The 23,931-nt window shown below is 47.4% G+C and overlaps 1 long non-coding RNA gene across 1 annotated transcript; it reads left to right on the top strand.

Moving 5' to 3' along the window:
• The first annotated feature begins 4,891 nt into the window (after positions 1 to 4,891).
• Positions 4,892 to 15,741, top strand: LOC106028423 (uncharacterized). Its single transcript, XR_001202047.3, has 2 exons — positions 4,892 to 5,077; positions 13,830 to 15,741. It is a non-coding gene; the product is annotated as an uncharacterized LOC106028423 (long non-coding RNA).
• Positions 15,742 to 23,931: the final 8,190 nt, after the last annotated feature.

The raw sequence follows: 23,931 nt of genomic DNA, 5'->3' as shown, positions 1-23,931 counted from the left end.
AAAATATGTGGTAATCATGATTCCCCATTATGTGGCCTTGAAGCCTTATAAAGTTTTCACTTATTAATTAGAAAGGCTTTATTCTGGGCTTCTTGATATAGAAATATTTGAAGCTATAGTATATGAAGTTTTACTCAAATATTTCAAGGAAAAAGACAGACACTATGGTAACTACTATTAAGTCGGGTTATTTGGTGGTGAAGCACTAGGTTGCTGAAACAGTCATGCTTTGACCTGTATTGTTATATTGTTATGTCCTCTTTTATCTCAATCTCTCCCTTATTCATTAAAAAAATTATTTAGTTATTTTTTATGTTTTTTTAATTAAGGGGAAAGTTTTAAAAATTAGCAGGATATATAATATATATATAACTTTTTTTGATTTCCTATTAACTTGTTTTGAAGTCCTGTAATACTCCCACGATCTTGTTTTGACTGATTAGAGTCTGTTCCATTCTGTATGATATTATCAAGTTTGAGGGTATAGGCAACTACTTTGAAGGCAATAAGATTCACCAAGATGCCCATTCTGGTTTGACTATTGTCTCCTTTGGAAGTCCTGTAATGTTTACAATGTTTAAGTTTTATTGGTCTTGTTCTCTACTGTTTTGTTCAACTTTATAATACCTAATGAGATAGACAATTCTTTTTAAGGAAACAAGAGGCATTATGGTAACCACTGTTGATAACCTTGTACTCTGTTCTTACATCATGTGCTATGTCTATCCTTGGTTTTGACTGACAGCTTTGTTTTGCCATATTTGACTTTATTATCTCCCAAAAAAAAGTAATAAGAACTAAGGAGTAATAAAACCCAAAATGTATAAATTTTGTTGTAAAACAGAGAGGGGAAAAAAAGTGCTCTAAAGGATACAACAGCAAGTGTGTTTAGGGGTGTTAAAAGCTGACCATATTAATGTTTTTGGTTGGATCATTGAACACAACTGTATGCAGTCTCACTGTTTGAAAGTCCACTTTGTATGCTTTGATACTGTGACTTGAGCAACTATGTCTAAGACGATAATATGTAATCTATTAACTGGTGATTTCTTACTGTTTTTTTTTTTGTAGTTCTGTATTACTTGTACTCTTATACCGCTTTGTTTTGTTTTGTTTTTTTTCTTTTTCCTTTCAAATAAAATTAAAAAAAGAAAAAAAGAAAAGTGGGGTGCAGGTCAGTGCATACAACTGCTATAGTTCAGTCCTGACGGTTGCACCCTTTTTCCTTTTTTGGTACCAGGAATCGAACTCAGGATGTTGTACTTTCCAGGCAGGAGCTTGTGCGATGAGCTACACCTCCAGCCCTTTGGCTTACATTCTTACCAACAGTTTTCGTTTTATTTTACTTTGTACTTACTCCCTAGGACCTGAATCTATACTGTCTATTATTTATGACTTTTGGTACAAAGACATTAAAGGCTGGCCATGTGTGGTAGTGCATCCCTGCGATCCCAGTGCTCCAGAAGCTGAGACAGGAGCATCACAAGTTTAGAGGTTGCCCTGAGCAAATTAATGAGTCCCTGTCTCAATAACTAACTAACTAACTAACTAACTAACTAACTAACTAAATAAATAAAGGTCTGGGTTATAGCTCGGTCATAGAGCGCCCTGGAGTTCATCCTTAACACCAGGGATAAAACACGCTATCCAAGGAGAACTCATGGTAGCACACACCTGTAATCCCAGCGCTCAGTAGGCTGAGGCAGGAAGATGGAGAGTTCAAGGCCAACCTGGGCTGCCTGGGTAGAAAAAAAACATGTTAAAGGGAAAGAATTGACCCAGGCAAAAATCTTAATAAAACAGAAGCGGCTGTGGTGTGGCAGGCTGCAGCCCCTCCAGGGGGAGAACCACCAGTGACTTCTGAGATCCACACCATGTTGGAACTTATGAAGCTGGGAAACCAAGCAACCAGCCTGCCTCCCTGCTAAGCAATAGTGAATCTTCTGGTGCACGACCTAGAGTCAAACATCCCACTTCCCCAACCCTCCTTCTCCTGTCCGCTCATTAGCAAATGGGAACCAGAAATCTGAGCATCTCCTGGGAGGCTGACCATAGCAAATAAGGGGGACTTCCTTCTACCATCTCTTTGAAGGTAAGTATTTTTATTACTGTTTTGCTCTATTCTGATTAATGGTACTGCTCTATTCAATATTCCGTTTTGGTAAGTTCTATAGTGTTCTGTATTTCATTTTATTTTGATATACATGATTGAAAGAACAACTATTGTAAAGATAACGAAATATACTGTGATACCTATTACGTTCCAGGCTGATGTTATCCCGGTCACCTGCTGTGAAGTTCTGTACCAATTTCACTACACAGTCTCAGTTGGCTTTACTCTGGCTTGTTCTGTTGTATTTTACTACTTTCAAAAAAAAAAAAAAATAGAAAAGCCCATTTGGATGAAAAAAAATCTTAAAAAGATCACAATATCAGAGGAGGCAGGAGAACGAAGAAAAAGGTTGTTGTGACTGTTCAGGAAAAAAGTACATGGGAGGCAAAAAGCACACGCACACACACACACACACACACACACACACACACACACACACACACAGAGCTGGGGCAGGCTGAATTTTTCTGAGTGCTCCTTGTAATCTTGCTGGCTACTTAAATTGAAATTCTCCCTGTCTCTCTCTCTCTCTGTCTATCTGTCTCTGTCTTTGTGTCTCTGTTTTTCTCTGTCTCTTTGTCTCTCTCGTTCTCTTTCTGTCTCTGTCTCTGTGTCTCTGTCTCTCTGCCTCTCTCACTCTCTCTGTCTCTGTCTCTCTGTCTCTCCCTCTGTCTCTCTGTCTCTGTCTCTCTGTGTCTGTCTGTCTGCCTTTCTCACTCTCTGTCTCTGTCTCTCTGTCTCTGTCTCTCCCTCTGTCCCTCTGTCCCTCTGTCTCTCTGTGTCTCACTGTCTGTCTCTCTCACTCCCTTTCTGTCTCTGTCTCTCTACCTCTCTGTCTCTGTCTCTCTCTGACACAAGGCTTCATTGCATAGCCCAGGCTCGCTGTTCCAGGCTGATCTTAACCCATTATGTAGTTCAGGCTGGGCCCAAACTGTCTGTGATCCTTCTGCTCTGCCTCCCAAGCGCTAGCATTCCATGTGTGTGCCATGGGGGGCTATTTAAATCCTTTCAGTTTCCTAGATGGGACTGGAGCTCACAGGGTTGTTGTAAGACTTTAGTGACTCACTCTGTGGAAAATGCTAAACTCAGGAGGCACAGTGGGTGCATAAAAGGACAACTTGTACTTGAAATGCAACGATTACTTAATTTTATTCTATTTTTTTTTGCAATGCTGAGAGCCAAATTCAGAGCCTGTGCATGCTAAGCAAGTGCTCTCTCACTGAGCCCACCTCCCACCCTGCAAATCCTGTTTCTGAGGAAATATTGTGCAGTCTGTATTGTAAAGGATGTCCCAGGGCAGATGACTGGCTGACTAATCATGACCTACTCTTTCCTTCTGCCTCACTAATGGAACTCTAGTTTTACTTAGGCAGTGCTCTCAGCTTTAAAACTGGTATTTCTGTCTCTTTGCAAATGCAGAGCATTGATTAGATATAATAAATATTTGGGTAGAATTTCTGGAGAAGCTATTTAACAGGAGTTAATTTAGGCATGGCATACTGTTTTGTTCTGACCCTCTTCTCCTTCTTACTACTGGAAACAGGATGTAATTGCTGGAGTTCCAGTAACTATTATGTGACCACGAGGCAATGTTAAGGATGCTCTAGGCAATAAGAATGGCAAAGAAGCCTCAGCCCTGTGACCACAGGGACGCACTGCCAGCCCTGTCTGTCTGCAGATTTTTTTTTTTATGTGAGAGAGAAAAGAAACCTCTACTTTGCTTAAGTCATAGTTATTTAAGGCTTTTGTTACTGGTAAACCATACTTCTTCCTGAATGTCACATATTCTTTCCAAAAGGTATTTAAGGATTGTAAAGCAATACCCCAGAGCAGGGATTGGCAAAGTTTCCTACTAAGAGGCCAGATGGTAACTCTTTCAGGCCTTGCAAAGCAGGTGGTCTGTGTGGCAGCTATTCTACACTGCCATTGTGGTGTGTGAGCAGCCACAGCGAACAGGCTCGAATAAACATGCAAGCCGGGCATAATCCCAGCGCTCTGGAGGCTGAGGCAGGAGGATTCCTGTTTTTAGGGACCAGCTTGAGCTACACAGGGAGCTCAAGGCCAGCCTGAACTACAGAACAAAACCACGTCTCAACAGAAACAAAACAAACAACAAACAAACAAAAAGCAGGACTTGGCCCCCAGGCCAAACTCACTCTGGCTAGAAAGGATGTATTTCCGGAAAAATAGCCCAAGATAGAAGCAATGTCAGCCTAACTATGTGTTTGCTAGTTTCTTGGACATAGCAGATTGGGTCTATAAGAGAATAAGACTAGGTGTGTGTGTGTGTGTGTGTGTGTGTGTGTGTGTGTGTGTGTGTTTTCAGAGCCACTGATAGTTTTAGGGGAAAAAAATGTAAAAACTGAAGTATGCTGCGCTTTGGTCAGCAGTGTGCCAGGGCGTGCACGGCCCTGGGGTGTGCGGTGGCTGAGTGCCTGTCACTCTGGGCAGGTGGGGGCAGCATGGTTGGCCACACAGGTGTGCAGGCTGTGGACGAGGCAGGAGACAAGGCTGCCACCTGTCCTGTCTGTGCAGTGCTGGGGACAGAACCCAGGGCCTCCCGCAGGCCTGGGAAGTGCTGTCCCAGGGAGCCGCCACCCCTGTGTAATGACACCGATCTCCTACCTCATATATGGTCAGAGCGAGGGCTGCCGGCCTCCACCTCTCCTCACTGTCTCCACCCCGACAGCTGTGCAGAGGCTCGAGCACGTGACCCAAGCACAACCTTGAAAGCCTCCGCTGGTGCCAAGAGAAGCACAGCGAAACAAAGGCCAGGGGCAGGGCCCATGCCAGCTGCCAGGGAGCCTGTGCCCGCCCCAACACTGCAGGCCGAGAGCAGCCAGCTCCGCTCCCCATGGTCAGCGCCCGCTTCTCTGCACCCTCTGCCACGGGGAGGATCCTGCAGGCCAGGGTCACCTGGTGGACTCGGCTCTGGGTCCTGGAGAGGGAAGGACCCTCTGCAGGGTGAGTCGGTACCTCTGGCCTAGGCGACTGCTCAGGACAGCACCCAAACTAACCGGTACTTGGTCCTGGATGCTGGTCAGCAGCGCTGGCTGCTAGGAAGCCCACGAGGGCAGAAAGTTTGAGTCCAGTGAGGGCAGGAAGTGGAGTCCCACCCCCTGCGCCCCTCCCGCTGACCCGTCCACCCCTCCCCTTCTGCTTGCAGCCTCTCCACCTGGCCAGAAAGCACTTCCCTCTTTTCTTAACCTGCCTGTTTCTCTCCCTAGGGCTTGATTTTTAAAAAATAATCATTTCTACCTGCTGGTTCTCTCAAGGATACAATGGGATTAAAAAGTAATGAAAGATACTAAAAATAAAAGCACCATGAAAGTAGTATTCGATAAACCACCAAATGTCACACACCCTGCTACATGTGAAAAGGACTCTTATTCAATATTAAAATCCTTTACGTCTTGATCTCAGCTACCTGGGAAGCTGAGACAGCAGGATAGTAAATCTGAGGTCAGCCAGGGCAACTTGGTAAGAGCTTTTTGCAAAATAAAAATAAAAGGGGCTGGGAACATACCCCCCCCCCTCAGTGGAACACTTGTTTTGCACATGCAAATAAGAATTTGATGGGTTATTTTTAAGGTGACAGATTGAGCTTTTGTCTCCTCATAAAACATTCATTTTTCTAGTCTGTATTATTTATCAAATATCATGACTATCAAGTTTTAAAAGTCAAGCTTTTAAAATTTATTTAATTTTTTGTTTTTTTTTTTGAGACAGGGTCTCTCTATGCAGTTCAGGCTGGCCTAGAGCTCATTTTGTAGCCTAGGCTGGTCTCGAATTTGCAATATCCTCCTGCCTCAGCCTCCTGAATGCTGGGATGACAGGCATGAGCCACCATGCCTGGCTCTGTCTTTTTGAGATAGGGTCTCAATATGTAGTTGAGGCTGGTCCTGAACTCACTTTGTAGCCCAGGCTGGCCTCCAGCTCATAGTGGTCCTTCTATGTCGCCCCCAAGTGCTGGGATTACAAGCATGTGTCACCATGCCTGGCCAAGCTTTTACTGACAAGCTCTTTGGCTGTCATTTTAAAAGGCAATAACCCGAATCAACAACAAAATGACTTTTTTACACTTCTTACTGTTACACCTGGTCATGATCTCTAAATGTATTTATCATGCATGCACACACACAATGGTGCTAACAAACGGGTGTGTTGGCACACATCTGTAATCTCAGCTATGGGAGGCAGAGGCAGTAGACAGATTGAGATTTAGCTGAGATTTAGATGAGATCCTGTTTCAAAATAAAAATAAAAAGGACTGGGTGGAGCACTTGCCTACTGCAAGGCTGTGAGTTTGAGCCTCATTACTGCAAAACAAAAGAAAACAAAGAAGCAAACAGTACGCATCGAACATGTGTGACCCTTGCTACTCCCCCGAATCTTACCCCACCCCAGCGGCGGCCGCTCTTGGTACCACTGCAAGCTCTAAAGGTTCACCATCCCCGCCCACACCTTTTGGTACTACTGGGCGCATGCTGTGCCATAAAGCCAGGCCTCACCCTGATTTATCAAGGGAAGGTCTGGGTGTTATGGGCTATACATAAACTCATGAAAGGAAATAAGGGCCTTTTCTTGAAGACAGGAAAATATTTAATAAATGCAGCTCTCAAAGCTCTACCGCATGTTGATGTGTTAAAGAACCTTCCTCACAGTGGGGCCCTGAGTGAACCCTCAGGCCCCACTGGCACCCAGACCCTGTCTCAGAGGGCGGCTTCTGCTGGCCAGAGGCAACATAGGCCCGTTCCATTCCTCTCTTTTGTGCTGTTGTTATTGATTTATGTTTTTCCTAACTCATCTCCTTCATCAGTGCTCTTTTTTTTTGAGACAAGGTCTTGTTAAGTTGCCCAGACTGGCCTCAAATTAGCAACTCTCCTCCTCTTCCTCCTGCCTCAGCCTCCCTAGTCTTGGGATTACGTGGGTGCACCTCAACATCTGCATCATCGATGCTCCAAGTTTTCTATTCCTCTACCTGTAACCACTTAGCAGTTCACCCTGAGCATCACTGGGGCAGCGCATATGTTTACATGCTGGCTGTCCTGAGTGGTGCTCTGACCGGTGTATTCTAGTCAGCGGATTCTTGTGTGCACAAAATACATTCAGACTTGTTATTTTTATATTCCTATTAGATTATAAAAATTAAGCTGGGCATGGTGGCACACTTCTGTAATCCCAGCACTTGGGAGGCTGAGGCAGGTGGATTGTGGCAAGTTTGAGACCAGCCTGGGCTACACAGTGAGCCCAAGGCCAGCCTGAACCGCATAGCAAGACCCTGTCTCAAAAAAGCCAAATAAAAAAAAAAATCATAAAAATTAACAAAATAGTGCAGTTTTTGGCCATCCTGTACTTAAATAATTGGATTGGTAAATGGTTGGTGGGTTCCCCTTCTGTACCCTCTCCTACCTGTTTCTTGATACCTGGGAACTAAGGAGAGAGAGCTGCTACAGTGCTCAGGACAGGAAGGCGGGGTTGCCCAGTCCAGAGGGAGCGAGATGGGAAGTGTGGTTTTTACACTGCTGGCCTCCCCTCTACTTTGCCTCTTCCTGTTTTATGAGTCTATTTTTCATGAGCCTCAGTCCCAATTAGCCCATCTTTCTTCTGAACTATGACGCCCTGCTTAGAGTGGGTCACGACCCATGGAGGACGCAGGGAAGAGAAAACCAAATTCATCTGACTGCTAGGTGATCTGAGATGACAGGGACAGCCAGGGGTAGCCTGAGATCAGGTCACACTGCAAAGGTGGAGATTTCAAAGCATCCCGACTGGACTCAAGCTTTTGAGACGTGAATCTGAGAAATTCTTTGCTACTCCAAAGTCTGGAGGCCAGGGCGGGGACTGCACTGCAGGTGACCAGAGAAATATTGCTTTTTAAAAGAGCATTAGGAAAGTTCTCTAATTGTTCAGTTTTATTCTGGCTGGACCACGTGGGGAGTCAAAGAATTAAAGTAGGGGAGAATGGACAAGCCTGTCCCCCAGCGAGGCTGGAGAAGTCTTGGTAGTGGTGTGGTGGCAGGGAGCCATTGCTCTGGGGAAAGGCAGAGAGAAGACGGGACTTGAGTTGCCTTTTAGGGAAGCAGCCGTACTAGCAATTCCAGTTTAAAAAGTAACTTTGCCAGCACAGACCAAGGCTTGGCTCTATCTGCTCCGCCACAAGGAGCACATTTTGGAATTCAACCCTGAGTCTCTCTGACACTCCTCTGCCTGCCACTTATGGCCTTTTTGTGTTGTAGGTCTCTAAAGTCTCAGAGGAAGAGGATAAGAGTTAGATAAGATAGATAATTATGAAAAACAGGGTTGGGGATTTAGCTCAGGACTAAACACCTGCCTGGCTAGCACAAGGTTGAGTTTGATTTCCGGTACCAAAAGCAAAACAAATAAACAAAAAACCCCAAGAAACAAAAAAACAAAGCTGTTCCATTACTCAAGGAACAAGAATACGGGCCCTATCATCAGGGGAGAAATGTGGCAGCATTTCAGGGTGACCTGTCAGGTTAGCTTCCCTGCCAGATTCTTTCCCGACTGCTCTCCCCCACATGCACAGCAATGGTGTGTTAGGAAGAGGTAGCCGGTCAAGAAGGAAGGGAGCCTATTGGTTCGAATGATGGTGCTCCCAGAAAAGCAGAAGCCTCCTGAAGGTCTGGCTTTTCTCTCGATTGCAGCAGGCATGGGATGAGCCTGCATTGGCTGGGGCAGGTGAGTCAGCTCCACTGTCCTGTCAAAGCATCTGTGGGCTGTAGTCGTGACACAGATGGATTCAGAGGTGTGGGATTTGCAGAGAGCAGCGGCCTTGGTATTGGGATGGATGAGTTTTCACAATCACCCCTGAGAGCAGAGCTCCAGCCTGAGAGCTGAGGTCCAGCTCGGTCGGCCGGGAGGCTGTCCTCTGGTCCTCTGCGGCTCGCAAGGCCCGTGAGATCACAGTGTGCTTCTCTGCAGCACAGTCTTTTCGGCGGCTCCCCCACCACCCCTCCCTTCCCCGTGGAGTCACCCCTGGGTGGGGGAAGACAGTGCTGTCCTCCTGATGTTCATTCTAAATGTCCGACCTTCCCTGCCCTTCATACCAGACAGCGGCCTGACTCACACTTGGCAGAGAACACTGGTGTGCCCCAAGGAGGACTCTCTTCCCACCATCACCTCCCCCGCCCTGACTACCTGTGCCACAGACGTTCCCGAGCCTGCCAGGTGCCTGCCACTCGGATTCTGGGAACCAGGCTCTGTGCTCTCTCCACTAGGCCTTCACTCTTCACTTGACTTTTCCTTTTCATCCTCAGATGTTTACTCTGTGTTTTTGCCTCTCTGTCATCATTTGCTGGGGGTTTAGCTCAGCAGCCTAAGCGCCTGTCTGGCAAGTGCAAGTTTGTGAGCTTGATCCCTGGTACCAGAAGATGGTTAGAATTCAAACGTAAAGTATGATTTCTACTAACCATGCACCATCTTAGAGTTAAGATATCCTGTCCAGCTGTGAATCAGGGCTGACCGTACTGCATTTTTTCCTCCACTGTGTCATGCACTGGCCAGATTAAAAGATTCTCTGTGTCCTGGGTGGGAGTAGAGTGGGACAGTGTGCGATATCTCTGTTCTACAGTGATGTACAGTTTCTTTTCTTTCTTTCTTTCTTCTTCTTCTTCTTTTTGTCTTTTTTTGAGATGGGGTCTCACTATGCAGTTTAGGCTGGCCTTGAGCTCACTTTGTAGCCCAGGCTGGTCTTGAACTCACAACGATCCTCCCCCATCAACCTCCAGAGTGCTGGGATTACAGGTGTGACCCAACACAGCCCGGTAAGTGATGTATAGTTTCAAGCTAATGTATTGTCTAGTTCTGGAATTTTCCACTCAGTAATTTTTGAGTAACTGAAGTCACGGAATATGGGGAAGGCAAACTGGGGGAGGCAAACTGCTACAGATGAAACCCCTATTTGTTCAGACCCCAAACTGCACCCAGTGCTCCATCCATAAGTCCTCTCCATTTTACTTTACAAATGCATTTCATGGGCCTGGGGATTTGGCTCATCAGCACAAGCACCTGCCTGTAAAGCGCAAGCTTGTGAGTTCGATCCCCAGCACACAAAAACACAACAAAAAGCATTTCTCAGTGGACCACTCCTCCACTTTCCACATTCTCCACCCAGATGGAAGCCTCTCTCCTTGAACCAGGGTTCCCCAGCTGATTTCTCTGTCTCTATTTATTCTCTACAAAGCAGCAAGTGATCTTTCTAAAGCAGGTCCTGAGTGGTGCGGTGACACATGTTTGTAATCCCAGCATGCAGGAGGCTAAGCAGGAGATCGCCTTGACCCTGCCTGCTTTCACAGCTCCTCCTCCTCTGCCACCTTGGGCCACTAAGGTACTGTCTTCCTGGCCTGCTTTTTGTTTACTGCACCTGCTAAACTCTATTGTCTTCCTAGGACAACTTATAAGTCCGCTCTCTTTGGAATATACCTGTCCACTGCATGCCTCCTCTCCTGAAAGGTGGCAGCTTTAATGACACTTGCTCAGACAGGCCGGCTCCACCCCGGGAGCTAAATGACCCCCCACCTTCCTGTTTACCTCCCTTTGATGTTTGGTGTGGCACTTAGGGTTCATGGAATGATCTTGTAGATCATCACTGATGTTGTCCATCTCCAGCTGCCCCCAAGTCCCACACCTTTAACCCTGAAGTCAACAGCTGACCTTGTCTACTACCGATGCCTAGAGCTCTACCTGGTACTCTGCGGGTGCTGAATATCTGTAGAAGTCTCCCAAATGCCTCTGGCTGGTATCCTATCTGTTGAGCATCCTTCAGGGAACAGGGAAGTCCTTGGAAAGTGGAGGCTGGGGTCTTGTTCAGCCTTTCCCCTTCCTGAGGCCTGTGTGCTGACTGTGGCCATCTGTCCCTTCCTGTTTTCGTCCCCATTTCTCAGTGGGTGCTGGGCTGGAGGCTGGTGGGAAGAGTGGGAGCTAGCATGTCAATGACAACAATCTGGGTTGATGGTATCACGTCTTAATGACTTCAGCTTAATGACACACTGGCTCAGTGGACTCTTGGAGGCTGGTAGTCTCATCTTGGCTTGCATTTCTGCTCTTTTCTGAGCTTCAATTAAGGGAGCAACAAAGATCCCTATCATGAGCCATGTGAGGTGATCTCATCAGCTAAGACAAATATTTTTTTCTGGTTATATTTATAGAATGCTCTCTTGTTTTCTCGGACAACCCTCGCTGGCATTGCTGCGTTTACCTTCTCTTCATCTAGCTGCCTGTGCAGGTCATGGCTTTTAGCTCATTGTGCTACATTTCTACCTCCTCTGTTTCTCTTCCCTTAGCTCTCATCTGTGTGGCTCTTTTCAAGTCCGTTTGTAATTTCCAGTCACCAAGGCAGTAACTGGAATTGTTTTAAAAAAAGAAAAAAGAAAAAATAGACAACCCCAGCTCCAGCTGAGTGCTTTGCAAAGATTTTTCCTCGCAGTGTCCTCCTGGGGAGGATGGAACTTGGACTTCCCTGCCCTTTTCTGACAGTCACGTAGTTCCTGATGCCAGGCCCCTTTCCACCCTTCACAGGGTAAAGGAGCAGAGTCCCCTCAGAACTCCACACTCAACCATGACCACCTTCGGGGGCAGCTCACAACCCTCAGTATCACAAGTAAGACCCGCACAGGGCTTGGCTAGGCATCTGCTGTCCAGCAGTTTTAGCTCCTCCCCCGGAGTCCAGTCTCTGGACGCCCTCAGGGCCCAGAAGGACCACATGTAAGCTGGGTTCTACTCCTGCAGGTTGGCTGCCGAGGATATTAGAAAAAGGCACCAAAACAAGAAGACCCTTGTGTGTGTCAGCTCTTCAGGCAATCTCAACACAGGAGCACTGATTCTTGATAGGTTGAAAAATATTATACTTTTTAATGTATAAAGCATGATATGCATGTAGCACACAAATAGATATACAGTGTAGTGAAGTTTTTTTTTTTTGTCTTTTGTCTTTTTGAGACAGGGTCTCACTATACAGTTCAGGCTGGTCTCAGATTTGCAATAATCCTCTTGCCTCAGCCTTCCTGAGTGCTGGGATTACAGGCATGTACCACCACACCTGGATAAAATTGCAAGTGAGTAATAATGATCAGGAAGATGTCTCAGAATCACTCTTTAGGCCAGGTGTGGCACACACCTATAATCCCAGCACCATGGAGGCTGAGGCAGGAGGATTGCTACGAATTCAAGGGTACCCTGAGCTACAAATGAGTTCAAGGGCAGCCTGAACTGTGTGGTGAAACTCTGTCTCAAAAAGACACTTCTGTCCCCCCATAACTCTTTAAGAAAGTGTTAAAGATAGACAGGTGAAGAAACTCTGACCTGGCACTTACTATGTTCTTGTCCTTTTCTGTCGTGACTCAAACGTACTAGTATCAAAGAACCTAAAACACATTCCCACTAAACGTGTGTCACAAATGTACAATCAGCTGAGTGGTATTTGCCCACTAACAAGATGAGACCTGGTGTTCTCACTGTGCAGCTGTGAGTCAGAGCAAGCAGAAGGGGATGCTGCTTGCTGAAAAACTTGGATTCAAAGACACAGGCACACCGTCTGCCAAAAGATCTTTTAAAATGGATTTTAGATGTGAGAGGTTTCCCGTGTGATTTAGAAATGGAAATGCTGGAATTCCTGAGATAGTTTGATCATTTGTGGTGAACCAGAACAATTTTTTTCAGTTAGGACAATTCTGGAAAAGCCAGGACTTGTGATTGTAGAGTCAGGGGACTCCTCAGTCTCCCTGAACTCAGAACCTCAGATTTTGGTGGTTTTGTCTTCCCAGACGACACAAATGGAGACTGACATGATTGTGGGTACGTGGATAGGAACAGGAAGGGTAGCAGCCACGAGTGTCCCAGTCCCTCCGGCTCTGTGTGTGTGTGTGTGTGTGTGTGTGTGTGTGTGCACAGGGGCACTAACCTGGGTTCACAGGTGAGCCTCAAGCCATCAAGTCAACCCGCCCTCCCCTGCCACTTTGTCTTGGCTTTATCCAGAATCTTGCCAGTGAACCATGTCCAGCTTTGGCTCTAAAAGTTAAAAAAATTTAAAACGAGCCTGGGAACAATTGGATACGGTCCACATAGGAACAAATAATGTGGCTGAATGCTTGGCAAATAGATCTTCTGCAAAGCCCAGTTAGGACTGCTTCACTTGGACTGCAGAGAGCAGAAGAGGAGATTATTTATATGGAGAGTAGCGATAAACTTATTTTTTCTGTCTTTTTGGAGGCAGATGGGATATAAATAATATGCATGCTTATTTATTTTTTCTTCTAAGGACCAACTAGAAAAAGAAGCTGTGCTTGGTTTGCAGTTTTAGAGCTGCAGGGTGACCGTAAGAAGGTGTCTGTATGTCGTTAGGTATTGCTCCTTTGGGGTACTTGGATTTGCTGCTTTTTTTTTTCTGGAAAATGTGCAAAAACAAGTCTCATCTAGGATAGTTTTGCTGCCATGGAGCTAGTTAAACTTTACCAAGGGATTGTGAATTAGGACATTGCGGAAACCAGAAAATATACTTCCTGTTTTCTGAAAGATTCTGACTTTAGGATTAGCCATTCTGATTTGTTTCATTTCGAGTTTATGCGGCAGGACAGGAAGATGTAGGCCTTGGGCATGGTCTGACCCTTGCTGGCTTTCTGACGTTTTACAAACCATACTGTTCTCGAATACAGTGTAATGATACAGTGTAATGATGACTTTCCTTCTTACTTCCCAGGTCATGAAGTGTGTCCTGTAACATAACACAGATGGCAGCAACCTATAAACAATTGGGCACGACACAAATTTAAGGATCTACCATTTTGCTGGATCAACTGTTCTTTAGGCTTTGACCAGAGGTTATTTTCAGATGAAAGTATGGATGAACACCTGATTCTCAGGTTTAAACTTCGAAACCTTGTGAAATCCATCCATTCAAACTCCCTGTCTGCCCACCTGGCTGCTCAGAGCTGCAGAGCGGCTGCTGTATGGTAGGTATTGGGTTGGGTCAGGACGGAGGAGCAGTAAACAGGCAATCAGAGGCCTGAGGTGCTGGAAGACCTCGTGTGAGGACCCAAGTCCAGCCTCAGAGGAGGACTTCCTGGAGGAAGTGATGCCCATCCTGTCCTGAGTGAAGGGTCAGTGCGGTAAAGAGGAGAGCTGGGGAGTCCTTGGGCCAAAGGAGCAGTGGTGTGAAAGATGGGTGCTTTGTTCCAGGCTTTGCAGTGTGAAGATCAGATCAAAACCTCAGAAATGTCACTCCTGATAGCTTTGAGAGGACTCCAAGGGGGCTGGACTATTGTCATGGATACCAACAGGAAGGCCCTAGTAGCAACCAAGGAAGACCAAAGTGGCCTCACTAAGAGAGAACAGGATGGCTGAGAGTGGAAATGCCAGTGAGGCTGCGACACTGAGCGGTGGGAATGCGGGCAGCTGGAGGCTGAGATCGGAAAGCGAAGGACCAGTGTCCACTGATGCCCAGGCCAGGGTGTGGCCCCAGCACACCATGGCTACATGGGAATGGCGGTGAAGGCCACTTTAAGTGAGGTCAGGGGCCTGGAAGACTTCTTCTCTGGCTTGAAAAAGTAGGATACACGTAAGGTAACAGTAAGGTAACGCTTACAGCTTTAACCCTTTGTAAGTGTACTGGATTAAGGATAAGAAGAGGAATTCGCGCATCTATAGTGCTGTGCCACCGTCATCCCTGTTCACCCACAGGACTCTTCTGCTCTTGCAAAACCAAAACTCTCCACTAAGCACAACTCTACGCTTCCCTCCATCCCACTGCCACTGACTTCTATGCCACCACTCTACAAATTTATGTCTCTATGCATTTGACCAGTCCAGGTGCCGCATATAAATGTTGTCACACCGTATTTCCTCTTTTTATCTGGCTTATTTCACTTACCATGATCTTCCCAAGTTTCAGTCATGTTGTAGCAAGTGTCAGAATTTCCTTCTTCATCAGGCATGTGAAACACAGCTGTAATTCCAGCATTTGGATACTGAGGCAGGAGATAGCTAAGAGTCAGAGATCAGGGCTGGGGATTTATCTTAGTGGCATAAGCACCTGCCAGGCAAGAGCAAAGTCATGAGTTCAATCCCCGGTGCCGAGAGAGAGAGAGAGAGAGAGAGAGAGAGAGAGAGAGAGAGAGAGAGAGAGAATCTTGAACTATATAGTGAGTTCAAGGCCAACCTGGACTGCATAGTGAGACCCTGTCTCAAAAAAAAAAAAAAAAAAAAGCCAAGTAATAATATATATATATTTCTACCCCTTTTAAATTTTTGAGTGTGGCCCACAATAAGAAATGTATTTTATTGTCAAGTATGACAGACCCAGCCTGTAATCTCAGCATTCTGGTAGCTGAGGCAGGAGGAATTCGAATCCAAGCCCAGCCTGGTCAAGTTAACAGCATCCTGTCTCAAAAAAAAAAAAAAGACTGAGGACGTAGCTCGGGGCTAAAGCTTGGGGTTCAGTCCCCAGCACTGCAAAAAAGAAAAAAAAAAAAAAAGGATATCTATACCATGATGTTCTGACCTGCAATACATATATATTTATGTTATTAAAATAATGTTATTAGCATATGTTTTATGTAATACATATTGAAATAAATGTTTTCCCCCAAACTACCTTTTATATAGGCAAAGTACTCTGACATTGTAGTGCCATTCTGTTTCTTTAAAAAGAATGTAGTTGGAGCTGGGGATTTAGCTCAGTAGCGCCTGCTTTTCAAGCGCAGGTTGGGAGTTCGATCCCTGGTACTGATTAAAAAAAAAAAAAAAAAAAAAAGAACGTAGCTGCAATCCTCCAACTCAGTTTCCCGACGGGCCAATGGGTGGTGAGCCCTGGTTTGTAAATCGTCCTCTGGTTGGTTCCGTGTTGAAGTTACCCGGATGACAGCAAGGGGTGGTGGGGTGGTGCCTAAGTGTTTAATGAGTAAGAAAGGGCAAAATCAGCTTCATGCGTTTGTCTTCATGAACTGCCTATTAAGTCTATTAAGTTGAGGTCCAAAGGATCAGTTTATATCTGGTATAAATAAAATAATTCATGGATTTGATGACTTTTCCCAGTAGTCCCCAACTGGCAGGGGTGTTTTGCTTTTGGTTATTCACCGCCAGTGACCACTCCACTCCATTTTTGTATTTTAAGGAAGAACCAAGCAAACTGCCCTTCCTATTCCTGGGTCGCAGGGTCTGATCTGGGGAGAGGGGGAGCGGAGGAGAACCTCCCAGGCGGTGGCTGTGATCTGCTATCTAGGAGAGAGCAGGCTGCACGTGGGGGTGCACCTCAACCAGAGGACAGAGCAGGCACTGGCAGTACTGAAGGCCAGAGGTCAGTCCCTATGTGGGAGTGTGGGTGCTGGGGTCATGGAGTGCAGCCATGATCTAAGAAGGTACAAGGGTTTCTCCATTGTCTCCCTGGGTACTACACCCCAAAACTATTTCTGTTAAACATTAGCCCTTGCAAGTGTGCAGAGAGCTTCGCCATCATTAATTAGCTAATTGCTGTGGCATCCCAAAGATGAGATCAGAATAGCAATAAAAAATTAAGTGGGGGTGTGAGGGCGGAAGAGAGGGGGAGGGAGGGGGATTGGCAGGGTGGGGAGCAGCTGGGAAGTCAGAGAGATGTTTGTATCTTCATCAAACATTAACCGCATTCTGCACAGCATGAACTGCTGAAGTTATGATAGGAATATGGCACGACGTCTGTTATTTGAAATGTTGGCCTCAGGCTTGGGGCACGGATGATCAGACCGAGTATTCTTTGGTGAGGACTTGTAGTTTGCAAAGGCCCAGTGATTGTAAAGAATATGACTTACTCAGAAAAGTAAAATTGAGATTGTTCCTGTTAAGAATGGCATGCTAGGTAGGGCTGACTTTGACAGGATTTTGAAGAAGCTGGGTGATTGGACCACTGAGAATTTCAGAGAACCCTAGGCTGCCCCAGTGCTTAGGCTGGGCCATTTGAGCACCAAAAACTAGAGCTCGGGATAGTGATAAAAGTGGGGGTGGAGCGGGGTGGGGCACGGCCCTGGCCTCACTTGTGCAAGCCCAGGCTGAGAAGGGTAGTATGTGTAAAACACTCTGCATGGTGGATTCAACTGCACTAGAACTTACCAGACTGTACGAAACACTTTATATTATATCGATGGTTGCATTTGGTCTTTATAACCCAGGAGGGAAGAGCAGATATTTCTGTATATAACGCTTCTGCCACACCTCCCAGGCCCACTCCCTTCCCCTGATAATAAAGGATCTGAGGACTGAAGGGTAACTGAACCTGGGTGTCCTGGCCCCCACCTAGGGTGGTCTCCTCTACTCCAGGACACAGGTTGGAGTCCTCACTCGCCCCTCCAGCTCTGCACCTTCTGCCCAGCCCTTCAGCCCACCCTTGTCAGGAGCAAATGGCCCAGTCAGGACGAAAGACCCCTTGGAGTTCCCCCCTGATGGCTCTCAGAGGCGGCCCCTGTGTGTCTGAGGGGCACTGAGAACTGTACCCTTCCTTTGATTCCACTTCAGGGAGGAAAGACTGGAGCCTTGCCTAAATGATGCCCTGCCCGGCCACCAACTCTGGGAGGAGCCTGGGGAGATGGAGTAATGTAGTGTGTGGTAGCTTTGGTGTCACAATTCTGGGTTAGAAATGTTTTACTGACATTAATTAGCTGCTAATTCCAGGCATATTCTTCACTTTTTATGAGTTTCAATCAAATGGTGATACAGTACTAACAGATACCCTAAGAGGATTGTTAGGGTTAAGCCTGGTGGTGTGGGCCTACAGTCCCAGCTACTCAAGAGGCTTAGGCAGGCAGATTACTTGAACCTAAAGAGATAGAGACCAGCTTGGGCAACATAGGAGGAGGAAGAGGAAAAGAAAGAAGAGGAAGAGAAAAGGGGAAAGAAAGATCACACCGGGGCCACAGTCTTCTGGTTTTCTTTCAGGGCCTGGGCCTGAGCTTTTCTGCTGATGAGTCCCACACTGCTGAGACTCATCCCTTTGCCTGAAAGTGCGTGGCTCCCAGGAAGGCTCCACCTGGCCTCTGCTCAGATTTCCAGGGTAGGAAGGGCTTCCAGGGGCCTCACACTCACTGTCCCTGCATCTTAGCAGATGCCCGTTGATCTACACCAAGCAGAGCAAGGAGGCGCCTGCTGGGCATCACTGCATTTTGCTCTCAGCCTTATTTCTCCAACCTGCCCCAGGACAGCCGGGGAGGGCGGAGTCCCAGCCAGTCTCCCAGCTGAACACTGACGGTCTCCACCTCTCTACTCCGATTGAATCCTACTGTTTGATTCTCACCTCTGTGTCCTCTCTGATGGCATCAGGTCCTCAGCTCTGCTGGGGGCTTGGGAGAGTGGGGTGCAGCTGAGTGGGCAGAGTTAGAAAGGGGACAGCTGCCATCGCCCTCCCAGTTTAAGAGAGGGAGGAGGAGGAGGAGAGAAAGGAAGGACACCATGTGCTCTTTTTTGGCAAACCAGAGAAACCTCAGTGTTTTCTTAGCCAAACGAGTACCCAAGGGGAGGCTTGGGGTGAAGGGTGGAGAGATGGGGGACAGTGAGAACTAAGAGGGAGGAGGAAGGAGGGTCAAGAGCATGGGTCTTTCAGGAAGTGATGTTTCATGTGACACAAATAGGCTTGGAAAATTGAGACCAGTGTCTTTTATTTTGCCTTGCTGGTAGAGACTTGGTTACTCATTAGGCCAAGGAGTTCTAATTATTTATTCATTCAACAAATATCCATAGACTGACACCCTGTGAATTAGGATTTGGAAACAGGGACGGATGTGGTGATGCGTGCCTGTAATCCCAGCATTCAGGAGGCTGAGGCAGGTGGATTGTCTCAAATTCAAGGCTGGCCTGGGTTACATAATGAATTTGAGGCAAGTGTGAAATACACAGCAAGACGCTGTCTCCGAACAAACAAAAACACACAAAAAGAAACAGAAGAAGAAAAAAGGCATTGGAAATGTAGAAATAAAGTATACAAGCCAGGCACGGTGGCTCATGCTTCCCAGCACTCGGGAAGCTGAGGCAGGAGGATCACTATGAGTTCAAGGCCAGCATCCATTACATAGTGAGTTCAAGGCCAGCCTGAACTTTAACCTGTCTTTCAAAAAATAAAAATAAAATGCACAGCTGAGGTCCCTGAAGTTGGTGGTTTGGTGGGAATTCACCTCAGCATGTGGGTAGTTAGCAACACAGGTAAATATAAGCGTACAGTGAACACAGGACTACACACCAAGAGCTCTTAACACATGTGACAGAGGAGACAGAGTTCAAGGAAGGTCTTCCTGGAAGAGGCGATAGATAGGCAAAGTCAGGAGGGTTCGACTTTCCAGGATGGACAGGGGGCTTCTGAGAGTCACTTATCCACTGGGCAGAGGTGTGCGGCCATCGGAATGGGGCATGTCTGTGGGTTGGTCTCTTGGACAGGTCACTTTGTCCTCCATACTGTCAACCAGCCCCTGTGCTTGGCACAGCTCCAAGGAGGGCTGTTTGTCTCGCAGGTTATGTCATGTGCTAGGTTCCTTTCCCATAGTTCTTCAGCTGTGCAGTGCGGTTGCCTTGATTACAATGCAGGACTCAAAAGCCTTCAAAGCAACCAGTCTTTTCCTTTTTTTTTTTTTTGTCTTTTTCGTTTTTATCGGTACCAGGGATCGAACTCACGACTGCCTGCTTGCAAGGCAGGTGCTTATGCCGCTGAGCTAAATCCCCAGCCCCAGCAACCTGTCTTTTAGGGGACAGTGTTGGTCTCCTGGTGGACGTTAATTCTCAGGCTCAGGTCTCTGTGGTCACAGTGGCCTGAGGTTCTGACGCAGAGCCTTCAAAAACTGTCTCAGCACACCACCTGCACCAAACTCACCACCTGCACCAAACTCACCACCTGCCACACCTGACATCCCTGCCCTGAGCACGCGTATGGGCTGGTAGAGGATGGAGACACCCTTGTGCCATCCCAAGTGCACTGAGGTCCCTCCTTCCTGGGGTGCCTTCTCTGTCCCTCAGAAAGCTCATCCCAAAACTCCTCGTGCTAGCAGGCTTTCCTTGCCACCCTAGCTCTGGAACGACTCTCCTTCCTTCTCTGAAGTCCTCTGGTCCAGATCACTCCAAAGCACTGCTTAAAGCCATGGCTTTGAGCTGGGGATTTAGCTCAGCAGCATATGCACCTGCCTTGCAAGAGTGTGATCGATCATGAGTTCAAACCCTGGTACCGGCGAAAAAAAAAACAAAACCAGAAACCATGGCTTCCCATTACGGTGAGAGTGAAATTCATTCTTCTGACCCATCCAGTGCCCCGCGCCATCTGGCCACAGCCGTGGCCTCTGGCTTCCGACCTCAGCCCATGCTCTGCCCTCCATCTGCTCAGATCTCAGACCCATCTGCTCTTTGATCTCAGACCCTCTGGACTCACATCCACCTCAGGCCTCTGCGCCCACCACCGTTCCTGCTGCTCAGACCCCTCTCCCTGACATCAGGGCTACCAGAAAGCAACAGCTAGGAGAGCAGAAGCTCTTCCTTTTGGCACGACATCGTCCCACCCCAAGAGACTCAGAGCAGTGCCAGCTATGTGGTGGGTGTTCAGTCAATGAACAGTGACTGAAAAGCACTCATAACATCCTGGCTTGCCCCGCCTGTCTTCTGTGTGCCCTGGCTCCCACCCTAAATCTCCTAAAGCCAGGTTCCCTTTGGCTTCGGCTCCCTCTACATCTCCCTCCACCCAGCCCAGCGCCTCAAGTGCGGCTCTTTCACTGATGTTTGTTGATAGAGTGAAGGTAGGCTGGTGGAAATTCTTCCCTGTTTTTCCCACCAGGCAGGCTCGGCAGCCTCTGAGGCAGGGCGAGAGTAACCCCTGCCCTCCTCGGGCTGCTGTCCTGCCTCCGCAGCCCGCACCGGCCTGGCCTCTGGAGCTCTCCCTGGGCTGTGAGCGGCTCTCCGCCTGGGCTTCCTCCTGTCACCTCCACCATGCTGTGAGCTGCTTAGATGCAGGGAAAGGGCAGCTGGTCTCTTGGCACCGCAACTGCCCTGTTGTCATGTATCTCATCCCAGGAGAAAACAGAATTCAGCGGAACTAATCACTCGATCTTAAAAAGTGGGATCCTCTAGTGACATTTATTAAAAGACCAGGACTTCGGGGACTAGGTATGTGCAGTTCAGACTGGGCAGATACTTAGGTGATAGAGTTAAATATTTCAAACTTATCTCATCCTCTCTCTCTCTCTCTCTCTCTCAAGGTTAGGCATTCTGTCCCTACTCCAAGATCCAGTCCTTCTCCATATTTGGGAATCTGGAATGGGCCCTTGGGGCACAGCCCAGCTCCCTCAAGTCCGCTGGGAGCTGTAGTTCCTCTGAGTGACCGCTGCCTTTCTGTGAGCAGCAAGTGGGCTGTCCCTTCTCAGGACATTTGCAAGCAGGAGACCTGTACACAGTGGGAGGAAGGGAACTGGTAGGAGGTTTGCTTTCTGACTTCAGCTCTGGTTTTGAGCAAGGCTCCATGCCTGTGGCTCAGTCTCCCAAACTGGAAAATGGGACTAATTACCTCTCTCCTTTCCTAACTGCCAGATTGTTGGGTGAGGTCATGAGCCAACACCCACTGCCTGCTTTGAACTCATTCCAGAGGACTGCTTCCTAAGTAAAACTGTTATCTCTAAAGGGGAAAATATTAGTTTTGATTGTCTGAGATGTATTTTAATTCCTTGTTTCTTCCATCTGCCTGTGTTTAACTGGTTTTTCTGTATCTCATTCTATTTTCTTTCATCATCTCCTCAGAAATAAGCAGTTTCCTGCCTTTCAGAACGGCAAAGAATGAGACAGACCAGCTCTCTTCCCTATGGCAAAAGCACAAGAAGCTCATGACCATGGGGTGATGTGGCCCTGATTTGAGTGCCATGAGCTTTACCTCATTCTTCCCAGCTTGTGCACGGTGTGACAAAGAGCTCAGCCTCTATGGAAAAGACCGATTTCACTGCCAAAGAAGGATTTTTCAAGGATCTTAGGGAGAGCTCCCCACTCCGGAGACTGGAGCATTTGGACATCGAGAGCCTTTTAATTGGGAGACAGGCTAATGCAGATGGTGGAAACTGTGGCAGACAGAACTAGAATCAGAATGGTTAGACTCCTGGCTCTGAGACTGCAACAAATCACTTAACATCTCTTATTTTTTAAAAAATAAAACTGAGGTCACATCTCAGCACTCAGGAGGCTGAGGCAGGAAGATCGCCACAAGTTGGAGGCCAGCCTGAACTACATAGCTAGTTCAAGAACAGCTTGAACTGGGCTAGGGATTTAGTTTAGTGGCACAAGTGCCTGCCTGGTAAGTGGGAGGTTTGTGTACCACCACGTGCAGCTATTATTTATTTTTGAGAAGGGTCTTGCTAAATTACTAAATTGCCCAGGCTGGGCTCAAACTTGTGGTCCTCCTGCCTCAGTCTGGCAAAACGGTAGGGTGCCAGGACTGTGCCATCCTAGCCAGCTAATAATAGGGACTTTTAGCCACTCACCTGAATTAGAATCCCACTTGGGTCAGCTGTGGAAACTGATCAAATTGCTGCCTAAGCCCTGGTCATGCCACCTTTAAAATGGGATCTGGACCGGGAATGGTGGCACACAGCTATAATCCCAGCACTCTAGGAGGCTAAGGCAGGGATGCAAGTTCAAGTCCAGCCTAGGCAACCAGGTGACTGGGGAAGATCCTGCCTCAAAATTTAAAAAAAAAAAAAAAAAAAGATGAAAAGGATTGAGGATGTAGCTCAATGCAAAGTTCCTGGGTTCAATCCCCAAGACTCAAAAGAAAAAGAAAAGATATCCCCGATATTCAGACCCCAGGCGATGAGCCACTGGAAGGACGGGGTGGCTGTTCCCTTGGGTTCTAGGTCCACAGTGTTTTCTTAGGTATGGAGAATGGAGCTTCTGGGAACAAGGAGCTGTTCGTGGTCCAAAGTCAGCAGCAAAGTTAAGTTTCTTTGAAACAGCCCTGGGAAGGGAGGAAGAGCGAAATGCCCTTCATCTGTTTGTTCTCTGAGCTGTAATAACACGGTGGTTCCAATCACAGGCTGCAGACGTGTGTGTTTCCTTGTTTGCGATGGTAACACGGGAGTCCTGCTTTTCCACCTCCGTCCTTCCTTGTCCCTTAGATTCTGGCTCTTGGAGAGGAGAATGCTGAGTTCCCCCGCCATTCCCACTGGCCAGGTGATCACCATTTGTCAGGAGGGATTAGGGCCAGGGTGTGGTGAGTCTGTCTGCAATACACTGCCAGGTTCTAGAACCAGCTGCAAGAGGACACAAAGCAAAGGGGATGGTGGCAGCATGCCCTCCCCGCCTGCTAATCCTCTTCCCAGAGAATTTTCCACAGGCAAGTCTGCACGGGCTGGGAAGCAGCCATCCCCACCCTGCTGAGGACAAGAGACAGCGCTGGGGTGACGGATGGGCTCAAACAACTGACGGCATCCCCAGGAAAGACGCAGCATCCAAGCCCACGCTGCCGTGGGGTGGGGAAGGCCAGGGCCCATGCCTGGCCTTGCAAATGCTAGTGCAGCACAAGTCTGGGAGCTCGGCGCCTCGAGACCTGTGTCACGCCCATCCCAGGAAGCATGACTCCCCGGGAGCACCAGCTGCAGGGAGGATCTTTGCCAAACCAAGCAGATAGGAGCTAAGCTGAGCAGCCCTTCATTTTGTTTTGAAATGAACTGAATGGTCATTGGTTAGAATATATTTATACATTCAGACAGCCATTGCTGTCTTTCATTTACTAATTTTTGATATTTCTCATGGTGTCATTCTCTCCCTAATGCAGCGTCAGCTACAGGGCGGGGTCTCAGTTTCCCCAACTGCAGTATGGGAAGGTTCCT

Source organism: Cavia porcellus, unplaced genomic scaffold (genome assembly GCF_034190915.1).
Source record: "Cavia porcellus strain 051 isolate PalLab524CR breed Dunkin Hartley unplaced genomic scaffold, mCavPor4.1 scaffold_11, whole genome shotgun sequence".
Taxonomy (NCBI): domain Eukaryota; kingdom Metazoa; phylum Chordata; class Mammalia; order Rodentia; family Caviidae; genus Cavia; species Cavia porcellus.
The sequence above is the reverse complement of the archived record's forward strand: the minus strand, read 5'-3'. Positions and strand labels throughout refer to the sequence as shown.